We start from the raw sequence: 16132 nt of genomic DNA on the forward strand, positions 1-16132 counted from the left end.
CGGAGTCTATGTTCGCGCTGGTGCAGGAGCCGTATCTCGGCGGGGACGGAATGGATGTGCTGCCTGAAGGAATGAGAATTTTCATCGATCGGCGAGGGAAGGCAGCCATCCTAGTGGATCACCAGGAAGCCATCTGTATGCCAGTGGAGACCCTCACCACAGATTATGGCGTATGTCTGGTCGTTAAAGGGAGTTTTGGCTCCATCTTCCTTTGCGCCGCATACTGCCAGTTTGATGCACCTCTGGAACCGTACCTCCGGTACATGGATGCGGTCCTGCTGCAGGCCAGCAGAACCCCCGCAATCCTGGGCCTCGACGCGAATGCAGTGTCCCCCATGTGGCTTAGCAAACTCTCTCGTCATGCCGAGGGGCAAGCTAACTACAGACGGGGTGAGCTGCTGTCAGAGTGGATGCTGGAGGCAAGAGTCGCCGCCCTAAACCAGTCAACAGAGGTGTACACGTTCGATAATCACAGAGCTACAAGCGATATCGACGTGACAATCGTCAATGAGGCAGCATCTATGTGGGCCACATATGAGTGGAGAGTGGACGAGTGGGAATTGAGTGACCACAACATCATTACTGTTGTGGCCGAACCAACTACCGCGCGCGCAGTTGAGAGCATAGCTCCTGTGCCGTCCTGGAACTTCTCCAATGCACGTTGGCGATTGTTCAAGGAGGAAATGGTGAGTAGAACAGCCGAACTTCCGGAAAACTTCTCAGAGTCGCCGTTGGACCAGCAAGTTTCGACCCTGCGCAGTATAGTACATAATGTATGTGATATTGCGCTGGGAAGAAAGTCAATTCGATCGCCCAACAGGAGAGCACGTTGGTGGACTGCCGACCTCTGCGATGCAAGGCGCGAAGTCCGGAGACTTCGTCGCCTACTCCAAGATGGAAGGCGTCGTGATGACGGTGCCGCTATAGAGCGTGTAGTGGCCGAGCTGAGGCGGGCCTCAGCCAACTACAAGAAGCTCATTTGGAGGGCGAAAATGGATGACTGGAAACGCTTCGTGGGAGATCATGCCGACGACCCATGGGGGCGCGTCTACAAGATTTGCCGAGGCCGCAGGAAGTGCACGGAGATTGGGTGCCTCCGCGTGAATGGCGAGATGATCACTGATTGGGGTGACTGTGCACGAGTGCTCCTCCGCAATTTCTTCCCAGTTGCGGAGTCCGAAGCACCGACTGCCATCGCGGAGGAAGTCCCACCGGCCCTCGAAGTATTCGAGGTTGATGCATGTGTTGCCCGGTTGAAGAGCAGGCGCTCTCCCGGCTTGGACGGCATCAATGGCACTATCTGCAAGGCAGTCTGGCGCGCCATACCCGAGCACCTTGCATCGTTGTTTTCCCGATGCATCCGATTAGGATATTTTCCCGCCGAATGGAAGTGCCCACGAGTTGTCTCGCTGCTCAAAGGGCCAGATAAGGACAAGTGTGAGCCCTCCTCATATAGAGGAATATGCTTGCTACCAGTCTTTGGTAAGGTGCTCGAGGCCATCATGGTGAATCGTGTGAGAGAAGTTCTTCCGGAAGGCTGCAGATGGCAGTTTGGATTTCGCCAAGGACGATGTGTGGAGGATGCTTGGAGGCACGTGAAGAGCAGTGTTGGTGCCAGCCCGGCGCAATACGTGCTCGGCACATTCGTGGACTTCAAAGGAGCATTCGACAACGTCGAATGGAGTGCTGCACTCCGCCGACTAGCCGACTTGGGATGCCGGGAGATGGGCTTGTGGCAGAGCTTTTTCTCCGACCGAAGAGCAGTGATCCGAAGCAGTTTCGGTACTGTGGATGTACCGGTAACTAGAGGCTGCCCGCAGGGATCAATCAGTGGCCCATTTATCTGGGACATACTGATGGATGTACTGCTTCAGCGTCTCCAGCCGTATTGCCAGCTGAGTGCATACGCGGATGACTTGCTGCTTCTCGTCGAGGGAAATTCCCGAGCTATGCTAGAGGAAAAAGGTGCACAGCTGATGTCCATCGTAGAAGCGTGGGGAGCGGAAGTTGGCGTTGCCGTCTCGACCAGCAAGACGGTAATAATGCTGCTGAAAGGTGCCTTGAGACGTGCGCCTACGGTGAGGTTTGCTGGAGCGAACCTTCCGTATGTGCGTAGCTGTCGGTACCTTGGCATCACGGTCAGTGAAGGAATGAAATTCCTCACGCACATAGCTTCGCTTCGCCAGCGAATGACCGGAGTCGTTGGAGCATTGGCGCGTGTGCTTCGAGCAGACTGGGGCTTCAGTCCTCGAGCCAGGCGGACCATATATGACGGACTCATGGCACCTTGTGTGCTGTTTGGTGCCCCGGTATGGTATGACACCGCCGAGCAAGTAGCCGCCCGGAGAAGACTAGCCTCCTGCCAGAGGCTAATCCTGCTTGGAAGCCTCTCGGTGTGCCGAACTGTGTCCACAGTGGCACTGCAGGTACTTGGTGGAGCTCCCCCGCTTGACTTGGCTGCTAAATTTCTAGCGGTCAAATACAAGCTGAAGCGTGGATACCCGCTGGAGGAGAACGACTGGCTATACGACGAGGACACTACGTGTCTAAGCTGGAAGCAGAGGAAGACGCGCCTAGAAGAGTGCTTACTGCAGAATTGGCAGAATAGATGGGATGACGACAGCGAGCCAGGACGGGTGACGCATAAGTTCATCCCATACGTCACTCTTGCCTATCGGAATCCAAGCTTTGGATTCTCGATGAGGACGTCTTACCTGCTGACAGGTCACGGGTCGTTTAACGCATTTTTGCAAGGGAGAGCCCTCAGCGATACCACTGCTTGCGCTTGTGGAGATCCATATGAGGATTGGATGCACATATTGTGCGCCTGCCCCCTATATGCAGATTTGCGGAACCTCGATGGACTTGGAGTGCAGCGCCTTGGCGAAAACTGGACCTTCGATAGAATCCTGGAAGATCAACAGAGGACTCAACAGCTGGCAGACCTCTCATATTGTATTCTCTTATGTGTTCATAGGATTTTGGCAATTATATACGAGTAAATTAAATAATATACTTATGAAAATGATTAATTATTATATGTATAAGGGAAAAAATGCTGAAATATTCCCATATTATCTTAGTATTATAGAGGAAAGACCGTTGCCGACCTCTGATATTGTTCAAAACTTATGTATTTATATGATTTTGGCAATTATATGAGTAAATTAAAAAATATACATATGAAAATGGATAATTATTATATGTATATGGGAAAAAATTCTGAGATATTCCCATATTCTCTTAGTATTATAGAGAAACCCCATTTTGGTGAAAGGGTATAGTAGTGTAAGTTACCTGAAGAACGACAGAGGGTGCAAAAACTACTATAGGTAGGCAGTGGTTGCCGACCTCTCATATTGTTCAAAACGTATATATTTATATAATTTTGGCAATTATATGAGTAAATTAAATAATAAACACATGAAAATGAATATATATTATATGTATAAGGGAAAATTGCTGAAATATTTCCATATTCTCTTAGTTTTAAAGAGAAACCTCATTTTGGTGAATCAGTCGCGATCGAACACTCGACGAGTGCAGACGTGCCTGCGGATCGACAGCAAATTGTTAGCAAATTGTTAGCAAATTGTTCACAGTTGTAAGTCCCGTTACTTGTGCCCAGCCACTTCGCGTCGCGTGATCTTGTCGCGCGTTTTGATTGGCCCAGCCAACGTACCTAACGGTAGTTCGCACTAACACCATCGCACACCCGAGTGTGCGTGTTATCAGCGCAAAAAAAACCCAGTGCTCGAAGCAGCGGTATAATTGCAAAGCAGCAGCCACGTGCTGCCTGGCTCACCGGCTTACGGTGCCCAGCTTCCCCCCCCCCCCCCTCCTCACTCCTTATCAACTTTGGAGAAGATGGACTGGCAGGCCCCCCCGCGCACCCACAAGCTTGGAACAACACCACGCAAAAAGGCTCTGAGAACACGCAAGAGCAGCTCCAGCAGCGAGGGAAGCACCTCGCATACAGAGCCGGGCGAGATAAAGCGAAAACCGGCAAAGAAAGCACAGGGAGAGGAGCTGGAAGATAAGCCAAGCACTAGCGCTGCTCTGCGCAAGAAGCTCGCCAACAACGCCTTCGCTTTACTCTCGACCGAAGAAGACGAGTACGACCAAGAGAGCTCTGATGACGAACCCGGACCTAAAGATGATTCCAAGCCCAAGACCCCCGAGAAACCAAAGCCCACCCCGAAGACCATCAAGCCACCTCCGATTTTTATCCCCGATGTGACCAACATCTCGGCACTCGTCAAGATGATCACGACTCTTGTAGGCCCGAAGAACAATTTTACCTACAAGACCGTGAATGGCAACAACGTACGTGTCATGATGCCGGACAAAGAGTCCTATACAGCTCTGCGTCTCCAACTTGTGGCCCAAAACAAGAGGCATCGGACTTTCCAGCCGAAAGATGAACGTGCATACAAGGTTGTCATCAAAGGACTCCACCACTCCACCGATCGTGAGGAAATCATTGAAGACCTTCGCAGACAAGGGCACGCTGTTAGAGATCTGCACAATCCCATTGGCAGAAGAACTAAAGAACCGCTGGGAATATTCTTCGCCAACCTGGAGCCTTCCAGCAACAACAAAGACGTCTACCAAGTCAAGCGGATCTGCAGGTCGGTAGTAACCATTGAACCGCCGCAGAAGTTCAACGACGTGCCTCAATGCTTCAGGTGCCAAGGATTCGGTCATACACAGCGTTACTGCTTCCTGGAATACCGATGTGTAAAGTGTGGAGGCCCTCACGAATCGAGGGCATGTGAGAAGAGGGAGGACGACAAAGCGTGCTGCTTCCACTGCCAGGCGGACCATCCTGCGTCTTTCAAGGGATGCCCTGCATACAAAAGGGCCAAAGCACTCGCTGCTCCGAAAACAAGGCCCGTCGCTAATGCTAACAAGGCGCCGCCCGTGGCATCACCAAACGTCACCTCTGGCAGGAGCTACCGAGACGCCCTCAACGGAGTGCACGCAGCACCGCAGAATCCCACAACCCCAGTCCAAACCCAAACAGAAACCCCACACTCCGGTCAGATAGAAGCGATGTTCGCTCGCATGGAAGGAATGATGGAAAGGATGATGGAGCGCATGTTCACCCAGATGACACAGCTGGTGGCCACCATTCTCAACAGCAAGTCATGCAACTAAAGCTCCACCTAGTCGTCTGGAATGCGAACGGCCTGCAGAACAGCAAGGCCATAGTCGAGCACCATCTGAAGACCCACCAGATCGATATCCTACTCGTAGCCGAAACCCACTTCTCCCCCAGATCCCACTTTAATATCAGCGGATATGACCTCATCCATGCAGACCATCCTTCTGGCAGAGCACGCGGTGGAGCAGCCATCCTCATCAGGAGCGGTATTCAATACCTAGAGCTGCCCGCGTTTCAGCAAGACTGGGCACAATGTCCTGTCATCAGGATTGTCAGCCCGCAAGGAGATTTAGACATTGGAGCGGTCTACTTTCCCCCCAGATACCGCATAACAGCATCTCACCTCAGTGAGTTCTTCGAGCATTTTGGGCCCCGCTTCATAGCAGCTGGAGATTATAACGCCAAACATTCTTGGTGGGGATCGCGCGCCAACAACCCCAAAGGGAAAACTCTGTTTGGGTACCTGCAACGCCACCGACTGGACTGCCACTCCACTGGCGAGCCCACTCACTGGCCAACGAATCCCCTCAAGACTCCAGACCTGCTGGACTTTGCTGTGTCGAAAGGCATAGGGCATGCGAAGATCAGCTGCACAACAAATGCTGATCTCCTGTCAGACCACTGTGCAATAAACGTGCTAATCAACACGCCAGTCCTCAGGAAAACCCCGCTCAGAAGGCTCACTGGAAAATATACCGACGCCGCCAAGTTCGCGTCCTGGATGCTCTCCACCGTCAATCCGAACCCCATCCTCAACACACCCAGGAACATTGATGAAGCTATCGGGAATCTCACCAGGCAGATGCAAAACGCTGCGGAATTCGCAAGCCCACCGCCACCAAAGACTGCGAGAACACCTAGCAGGGACCTCCACCTCTGGTCCCCGGAAATTGCGGCACTCGTGACTGAGAAGAGGCGTCTCAGGAGAGTTTGGTTCTTGACGCGCAATCCAAGAGACAAAACAGCGCTCAATCACGCCACAAAGGAGTTGAAGGACAAGATCTCCAGCCTACGCCAGGACTCCTTCCTCAGATTCCTCGAGGAACTCTCTCCCGGGGACCCAGACCACAATCTGTGGAACGTCACCCGCCACATTAAACGACCAGCCAAAAAGGTTTCCGCAGTGCGCAAAGCAGATGGATCCTGGTGCCGTTCGGATGCTGAAAGAGCAGAAGCTTTCGCCGAACACCTTTACAACGCCTTCTCTCCGTTCGACTGCTGCACTGCCGAAGAACATGCTGAAACAGCCCGGTTTCTCAATAGCCCAAGCTCTCCCGGTCCCCCGTTGGAACCAGTCGACCCTGAGGAAGTTGCGCAGGAGATTGCTCTACTGAAGAACAACAAATCTCCAGGCCTGGATCGTATAGATGCGGCGGCCCTAAAAATGCTCCCATTCCGCTGCACACAAATGCTGGCCAGCATTTACAACAGCTGCTTCCGGCTAGGGTACTTCCCGGAAGAGTGGAAAAGAGCAGAGGTTATTGTCCTCCTCAAGCCTGGTAAGCCTGAAGCCAATCTCGCCTCCTATCGTCCGATTAGTTTGCTGGCAATCCTCTCCAAAATACTCGAAAGAGTATTTTTGCGCAGAGTATTGCCAGTACTGGATGAGGCTGGTTTGATCCCCGATCACCAGTTTGGCTTCAGGCGCTCCCACGGAACACCAGAGCAATGCCACCGGCTAGTCGAACGGATCCTCGAGGCATTCGAGCAAAAGAAATACTGCTGCGCTGTAATGCTCGACGTGAAGCAGGCATTCGACAGAGTTTGGCATCCTGGACTCCTCCATAAACTCAAATCCTACCTCCCAAGCCCCCATTTTACCCTCCTCAAATCCTACACTGAGGGAAGAGCATTCCAAGTCAGATGCGGAAGTGCAATAAGCCTACCCAGACTGATCAGAGCTGGAGTTCCGCAAGGCAGTGTGCTCGGACCAATACTGTACACCCTTTACACCGCAGACCTTCCCATAATCCCCTCCAGGAACCTAACTATAGCGACTTATGCAGATGACACGGCTTTCCTCGCCTCCTCATCCGACCCACGAGAAGCCTCCGAAACAATCCAAAGGCAAATGGACGCGCTACATCCCTGGCTCAGCAGGTGGAACATCGTAGTGAACGCGGAAAAATCTACCCAAACAACATTTGCACTAAGGAGAGGAGACTGCCCACCGGTCACGCTAAACGGAGTCATCATTCCCAACGCACCCGCACCCAAGTACTTAGGACTTACCCTGGACCGCAGGCTCACTTGGCGTCCCCACATCGTCAGCAAACGCATACAGGCCGATGCGCGTCTGAGGCAGATGCATTGGCTTATTGGGAGAGGGTCCAAGCTAAGGCAGAACCACAAAATCCTGGTGTACAAGGCAATTCTCAAGCCCATCTGGACCTACGGGATACAGCTATGGGGCACGGCAAGCCACACGAATCGCCTGCGTATACAGCGGTTCCAGAATAGGTGCTTGAGAATTGCCTGTAATGCGCATCCCTACCACGAGAATGTCGCCATACATAGGGAACTTGGAATCCCACAAGTCGCTGATGAAATCTCCAGGCTCAGCGAGAGATACCTGAAAAGGCTCGAAAACCACCCTAACCACCTCGCCACCAACCTGTTAGACAATAGCCAAACAAGCAGACGTCTCATGAGGAGACACCCTCTCGATCTTCCACAACAATAGACAACACATATAAAACCCGCCACAAATACATGTACAATAGTATCCCTTAAGCTAATGTTCCCCCGCAAAACCATTTAATTATTGTCCACTAGGACAGATTTTAAAAAAATAAACGCACGCTAAAAAAAAAAAAAAAAAAAAAAAAAAAACTAAATTGATGACGAGGTGTTTGGCAACTTGATACAATTCTTAAAGTCTTTATATAATTATATGATAGGACAATATCATATGCGTCACTAAATTGATGACGAGGTGTTTGGCAACTTGACACAATTCATTAAAGTCTTTATATTAATTATATGATATGGGACAATATCATATGCGTCACTAAATTGATGACGAGGTGTTTGGCAACTTGACACAATTCATTAAAGTCTTTATATTAATTATATGATAGGGACAATATCATATGCGTCACTAAATTGATGACGAGGTGTTTGGCAACTTGAACAATTCTTAATTTTTATTATTATATGATATACAATTCATTTATAATTGATGACTTTTATTATAATTTTTAAATTTTATATAATTATATGATAGGGACAATATCATATGCGTCACTAAATTGATGACGAGGTGTTTGGCAACTTGACACAATTCATTAAAGTCTTTATATTAATTATATGATATGGACAATATCATATGTCACTAAATTATACATTTGAAATAAAAAAGTCTTTATATCAAAAATTATATGATAGGGACAATATCATATGCGTCACTAAATTGATGACGAGGTGTTTGGCAACTTGACACAATTCATTAAAATTCTTTATATTAATTATATGATAGGGACAATATCATATGCGTCACTAAATTGATGACGAGGTGTTTGGCAACTTGACACAATTCATTAAAGTCTTTATATTAATTATATGATAGGGACAATATCATATGCGTCACTAAATTGATGACGAGGTGTTTGGCAACTTGATACAATTCTTTAAAGTCTTTATATCAAAAATTATATGATAGGGACAATATCATATGCGTCACTAAATTGATGACGAGGTGTTTGGCTACAGGAAAAAATCATTTATTTATCGAATCATCAAGCAAAGGATAAGCTTCAGTGGATCGCAGTATGGCAGCTGCTCAACCACTTACAACACCTTGCCTGTTACAAAAGTCGTTTACAATTGATTCTAGGCTTTGTCATTGTATTAAATAATGCTTTTATATGTAACTAGCGCGGCATCAGGTGATCGAAGATCCTCCTAATTTACTATGTTACAAATTACATTGGCATCACATCCATTGTCGTTTATAAAATAAATTATAAACTTTAAATGGTTTAGAAGCCATACAATGCAAATTGCCCCTTATTTATCATTGCAGTCCAGCACGGATACGACCTTAGAGGCGTTCAGGCATAATCCAACGGACGTAGCGTCATACCACTGTTCGCTCGAACAAGTATTGTGCCATTGGTCCGTACCTGCGGTTCCTCTCGTACTACGCAGGAATGCTGTCGCAACAACGTTTTGTCATTAGTAGGGTAAAACTAACCTGTCTCACGACGGTCTAAACCCAGCTCACGTTCCCTTGCATGGGTGAACAATCCAACGCTTGGTGAATTTTGCTTCACAATGATAGGAAGAGCCGACATCGAAGGATCAAAAAGCGACGTCGCTATGAACGCTTGGCCGCCACAAGCCAGTTATCCCTATGGTAACTTTTCTGACACCTCTTGTTAAAAACTCTTTAAACCAAAAGGATCGATAGGCCGAGCTTTTGCTGTCCCTGTGTGTACTGAACACCGAGATCAAGTCAGCATTTGCCCTTTTGCTCTATGTGTGGTTTCTGTCCGCACTGAGCTGGCCTTGGGACACCTCCGTTATTATTTGAGAGATGTACCGCCCCAGTCAAACTCCCTACCTGGCAATGTCCTTGAATTGGATCATACCTGAGTAATTGGAGTTATACCAAATTTTCAAATCAAAAATACATAAATGCATCGTTTTATTAAAGAATTTGTTTGCGATTATATAACAAACTCGTGATACTTTGATCAAGAAGCTTGCATCAAAACCCAATACCATAAGATATAATAAATATATCCGTATAATGGCTAGGAAATGATACACGTTCCATTTAATCAAGTAAGTAAGGAAACAATAAGAGTAGTGGTATTTCATTGACGATACCAAACCGAGGTCTAATATCTCCCACTTATTCTACACCTCTTATGTCTCCTTACACTGCCAGATTAGAGTCAAGCTCAAAAGGGTCTTCTTTCCCCGCTAATTATTCCAAGCCCGTTCCCTTGGCTGTGGTTTCGCTAGATAGTAGATAGGGACAGTAGGAATCTCGTTAATCCATTCATGCGCGTCACTAATTAGATGACGAGGCATTTGGCTATTTTTTTTTTTTTTTTTTTTGATCGCGGAGGTATGGAAATCTATCGAAAGATACTAGGGCTGCCAACACTGCGTGTGGTCAGTTTTCCTAGCATGCACGATTCATTGCTCTATCTGAACCGAAGTTCCGCAACGCCTACGTACTAAAACCATCCTCATAGCCATTTATATATAACCATTGTTTTGCGATGTTTATGCCTTTATTGATGTTATGCCAAGACAGCAAGCAAATGTTTTGAACCAAACGTTTTAGCTAAGTCCAATCTCGGGAAAACCCGCTCAGGTACATGAACTGTTTAAAACAACCGAGACTGCCTCTCATAACCTGGACGCTAATGATATGACTATCATATTTGCTGAGGAGACCCTTTGCTATCAATCTTTTAACGGATTGACCACTCCAGATCCCCCTCCAGTTCAGGGTGGCAGAATGGAATTCAATGTCACCTGCGGCTTCGAATCTGCGACGCAATTCAGTTCGTATGTCCGGTCTGTCGTATCTATTGATTTTGCGCTGGTGTGCATCATCCATAGAGTGTCCGTCTGTCACAATTTGTATGTCGATCACATCAATGTGATCTTGTCGTAGTGCCACCAGGTCCGGTTTATTAAGGCCGGATTCGCACTGCAGACTTGGTTCAACAATGACCACGCAGCCTCTCTCCTCAAGTCCCCGCTTGATTCGATTTACTACGCAGTTGTGTCTAGCTACGCGCCTCCCATGCGATCGATAACATTTTTGCATTATGTGGTTTGTTGTTTCGGGAGCGTCACATCCTGCACGACACTGTCGTTCCAATTCGTGCCTTCCCCTTGTAGTACGAGACTTCGTGGGTAGGGCATTTATCCGCAGACGAATACCGTCTATATATTCCTTTCCTGTTAGTAAACGCGTGGGTTGATTAACCCACCCGTGTTGCGGTCCCCAATGGCCCGCTTCACGGAGTCCGCTGCCATCAACTGAGAGGTACAATTTGTTCGCCCAATATTTTTCTATTGCCGGACGCGATAACAATTCATTTTGTTCAGCTAATAATCTATCTCGGGCCCGTTGTTTTTCGGCTTCGAGGAAAGAGCTGGCTACCTCGTTTTGCGTGAGGTGAGGCCATTTAATATTACTCAATCGTCTTAGCCTTAACATTGGAGCTACCCATCTTAGTGATGGAATTCCGAGACCTCCACTTTTTGGGGGTGCATGAATGAATGCTATCGGCATATCCAGCGGAAGATTTAGCCATCTTCGCACATAGTATCTTATTAATTTGTCAGTTTTTCGTAGGACGCCTATCGCCACACTCCCAAGGGCTAACTTGTGATAGAGCTGTGGGATAAGGACAGTCCTAAGGGCGAACATCCTCTGTTGTGGTTTGAGGGGGGCCTTTGTCAATCTTTGTAGCTTTGGACCAATGTCCTCGGCCGGATTGCATCGAACCCTCCCAGTTGCAGTGAAGTTGATGCCTAAGTACTTCCACTCGTCCGTTCGCTTCAATGATGGAATCTCTCTCGAGCCTACGTAGAAGCTCTGTGCCTCTAGCACGGTACACTTCTGTTTCGGCTGGCCCTTAATGCCAACGGTAAAACATTTGTCGGCATTAAGTTTAAGGCCGACGAGAGATAGAAAATCCAACGTTCTGTCCAACAATACTTGAAGTCCCATTCGAGTTTCAGCAAATAGTACCAAATCATCTGCAAACGCGGCCGCGTTAGTAATGGCATTTCCGACTTTGGCACCAATTTCGCTGGGTAGGTTTCTAAGTAACCTGTCCATTACCAAGTTAAATAGAATAGGAGACAAAGGGTCACCCTGCTTCACTCCTCTAGCAGGGACGAATTCCTCTGAACTCCAACCGTCCCCATTGAGACTGGTACCGCCACCCTCGTACGTATTCTGTACGTAGTCAACGAAGCCCTTTGGCGCACCATAAGCACGTAAGGTGTCATATATAGATGCATGCGATAAAGAATCGAATGCCTTGCTTACATCTAAATTAGCTATGTAGCAAGATCTAAAGTGCTTATGGCTATGCCTCAAGACTAAGTCAACTATCGTCGCATTATCGGCACATCCGTCGGTAGGTAAGAAGCCCCGCTGGCGCGGGTCCCAATTGATTGATGAGTTCAACCGGGTTGCCAATATGGCATTTAGCTGTCTTACCAGGACTGAAGGCACCGATATTGGACGAAAGTCTTGCGGTCGCTTCGCCGTCACCGTTTTCGGGATGAAGACGGTTCTGGCCAGTCGGATAGAGTGTGGTAGATTACCGCACCATAGAATTAGGTTCATTATTCGCAACATAATACCTGACGGCACCTCCCTGGCAGATTTTGGAGTTATCCCGTCAGGCCCCGGAGATGAAGATAATGAGATTCTTGACGCCCGAAGGTCATGCTCCGTAATAGCAGACCAAACCCTCTCAAGCGAGTGATCCATTTGTATCACTTCTCCACTGCAAGAGCTTGGGCTAGGCTGAGTCATTACTTCTCTCCAGTAGGGAACCATTACTTCTTGGCTTGGCATTACCGACTCATCAGTTCCATTTAGCAAGGACTTGATGCATCTTCCTTTATGCTTATCCCAGTTACGCTGGACGACAGCATACTGCTGCCTTCTGCTTTCTCTCCTATTCCGAGGTCTCCGAGGAGGTCTCGTCAGCGTGTGTCGTACACCCTGTGCCGGAAAAATTCCCAGGAGATATAGCGATAAGCATTGGAGAGTGGTTTCCTTTCCCTCGAGCTCTGCCCTGTCAATGATCGTTTGTAGCTCTTGGGCTCTCCATTTGGAATGGCATTCTACGGGGCTATACCCACGCAGTGTCCGCAAAATTTCCCTGTTCGACTGTTCGAAGGGAGTGATTGGAGTTGTTTCTGATGTTGTTACTTGGTGGTTTTGCTCACTTCTACTAGGGCGGCGCCTTATGGTTAGATTTGCAACTTCCGGGACGAGAGCAGATTGCCCTCTTATCTGCTCTATTTTCTCCTTATAATCGCCCCTCTGTCTTAGCTTTTTGATGGCTTCGACGCTGCGGTTTGCAAAATACACCGCTAGTTGCTTGTTCATGTGTTTATGTCCATTTGCTGTGAGCTCAACCTCCTTTCTCGCCATCATCCACTTCTCTTCCTCACTCCACCTTGCCTTTATATCGACACGTCGACGTTCTTCATCAAGTTCGTCTGGGTGCCGAGATCGCATGTGAACACCGAGTCCTCTCTTGCTGTTAAAGGACCGGCCACATACTGTGCAGGGAACCCTAGATAGAGTAGCCGCTGCGTTTGGTTCATATTGGTCCTCCGGGAAGATATCCACGGAGGGTCGGGTCGTCATCAGATTGTGTAAAGATATCCGAGGCTCGTTATTTGTGTTCGTAGTTCCAATATGAGTAAATTTCCTCTGGGTAACCAGCCCATCGGAAAAAGTTTTTGCCGCTCAAATTAGCTGCTAAACAAGTTTAGCATTACCGGGGACCACCACGAGGAGGTTTTGAGTCGACTTGAGTAAAGGAGAGACTTGTGAGTTACAGAGTAAAATTCCCCTTCCGCACACCATATGATATGACTTACGAATTACAGAAAAATACTCCCCCTCTGCTCGCAATTACCCCAGATCCCGCCGTTGACCCGCGCTTACTTGAATTTCTTCACTTTGACATTCAGAGCACTGGGCAGAAATCACATTGTGTCAACACCCGCTAGGGCCATCACAATGCTTTGTTTTAATTAGACAGTCGGATTCCCCAAGTCCGTGCCAGTTCTGAATTGATTGTTAATTGATAATCGTTATAATTGATAAGAACTAATTGGTTTAACCCAAATAGTATTCTTAAAAATTTTAGCAAGAAAGTTCCACAATTGGCTACGTAACTAAACTATCCGGGGAACAAGTAACTAACATAAATGCTAGAAACTCTATTTACCCAGAACGAGCACATAAACCATGTTATTGTTTCCCAATCAAGCCCGACTATCTCAATCTTCAGAGCCAATCCTTATCCCGAAGTTACGGATCTAATTTGCCGACTTCCCTTACCTACATTATTCTATCGACTAGAGACTCTTCACCTTGGAGACCAGCTGCGGATATTGGTACGGCCTGTTGAGAAGTTTGCGTGTCCCCACCATAAATTTTCAAGGTCCGAGGAGAAAATATCGACACAACAGTATATGTCATGCTCTTCTAGCCCATCTACCATATCTCTCTGCGAAAGACTTCCATGGTAGTACGGCTATAAAACAGAAAAGAAAACTCTTCCGATATCTCTCGACGGCTTCTTTATGGTCGTTCCTGTTGCCAGGATGAGCACGAGGCCCATATTTAATAACAAACGGATACTCAACAGGTTACGGAATTGGAACCGTATTCCCTTTCGTTCAAAATTATTCAAGTGTATTATATTCGCTTTGTTTATATAGTTAGGCATTTTTGTTTTACTTGAAAATTTTCGGCTTTCGCCTTGAACTTAGGACCGACTAACTCGTGATCAACCACTGTTCACACGAAACCCTTCTCCACTTCAGTCCTCCAAGGTCTCATTCGATTATTTGCTACTACCACCAAGATCTGTACCAATGGCAGCTCCATGCAGGCTTACGCCAAACACTTCTACGCATACCATTGTACCTTCCTACTCACTAAAGTTTCAAAATTTATATCACAAGTAATATAAATCATCTACTTTAGCGGTAATGTATAGGTATACAACTTAAGCGCCATCCATTTTAAGGGCTAGTTGCTTCGGCAGGTGAGTTGTTACACACTCCTTAGCGGATTTCGACTTCCATGATCACCGTCCTGCTGTTTTAAGCAACCAACGCCTTTCATGGTATCTGCATGAGTTGTTAATTTGGGCACCGTAACATTACGTTTGGTTCATCCCACAGCGCCAGTTCTGCTTACCAAAAGTGGCCCACTGGGCACATTATATCATAACCTTGAACTTCATATCAAGAAAGTTAAGGTTCTTACCCATTTAAAGTTTGAGAATAGGTTAAGATCGTTTCGACCCTAAGGCCTCTAATCATTCGCTTTACCAGATAAGATTATTTTATATAATATTAAAATGCACCAGCTATCCTGAGGGAAACTTCGGAAGGAACCAGCTACTAGATGGTTCGATTGGTCTTTCGCCCCTATACTCAATTCTGACAATCGATTTGCACGTCAGAACTGTTTCGGTCTTCCATCAGGGTTTCCCCTGACTTCAACCTGATCAAGTATAGTTCACCATCTTTCGGGTCACAGCATATATGCTCAAGGTACGTTCCAGTTAGAGGCATAAATAATATAAATATACATTATACATAACTATATAGAACGCCCCGGGATTGTGTTAATTAGCTATAAATAGCTAAAAAACTAATCCCATTATTAGTCAAGTTAATTACGCTATTAGGTTTACATCCCAATAACTTGCACATATGTTAGACTCCTTGGTCCGTGTTTCAAGACGGGTCCCGAAGGTATCCTGAATCTTTCGCATTGTTAATCATACAAGAGCATATAATAAACACAAAAATCAATGATAATTATGCCATTATATAATTCCGAAAAATTAACGCTCTGTAATAATATAAATCTATCAGCACTTTATCAAATTAATAACATTTATTCTGTGTTAAAATGCAAGCAATTTAATTGGAATAAACTATAAGTTATATTTTATGATAAATTTGGGATATGCTAATAGATTACAATGTCCTTATATGGAAAAAATGCACATTATTCTTAATAATATTATTTAAATATTACAATTTTAATGATGAATTTTCCATAACGGATATTCAGGTTCATCGGGCTTAACCTCTAAGCAGTTTCACGTACTGTTTAACTCTCTATTCAGAGTTCTTTTCAACTTTCCCTCACGGTACTTGTTTACTATCGGTCTCATGGTTATATTTAGTTTTAGATGGAGTTTACCACCCACT

The 16132-nt window shown here is 46.7% G+C and overlaps 1 pseudogene; it reads right to left on the reverse strand.

Moving 5' to 3' along the window:
- Window positions 1–8896: 8896 nt before the first annotated feature.
- The window catches only part of LOC120285698, a 7542-nt pseudogene continuing 306 nt past the window's right edge, over window positions 8897–16132 (reverse strand).

This window comes from Drosophila simulans, unplaced genomic scaffold (genome assembly GCF_016746395.2).
Source record: "Drosophila simulans strain w501 unplaced genomic scaffold, Prin_Dsim_3.1 Segkk92_quiver_pilon, whole genome shotgun sequence".
NCBI classification, from domain to species: domain Eukaryota; kingdom Metazoa; phylum Arthropoda; class Insecta; order Diptera; family Drosophilidae; genus Drosophila; species Drosophila simulans.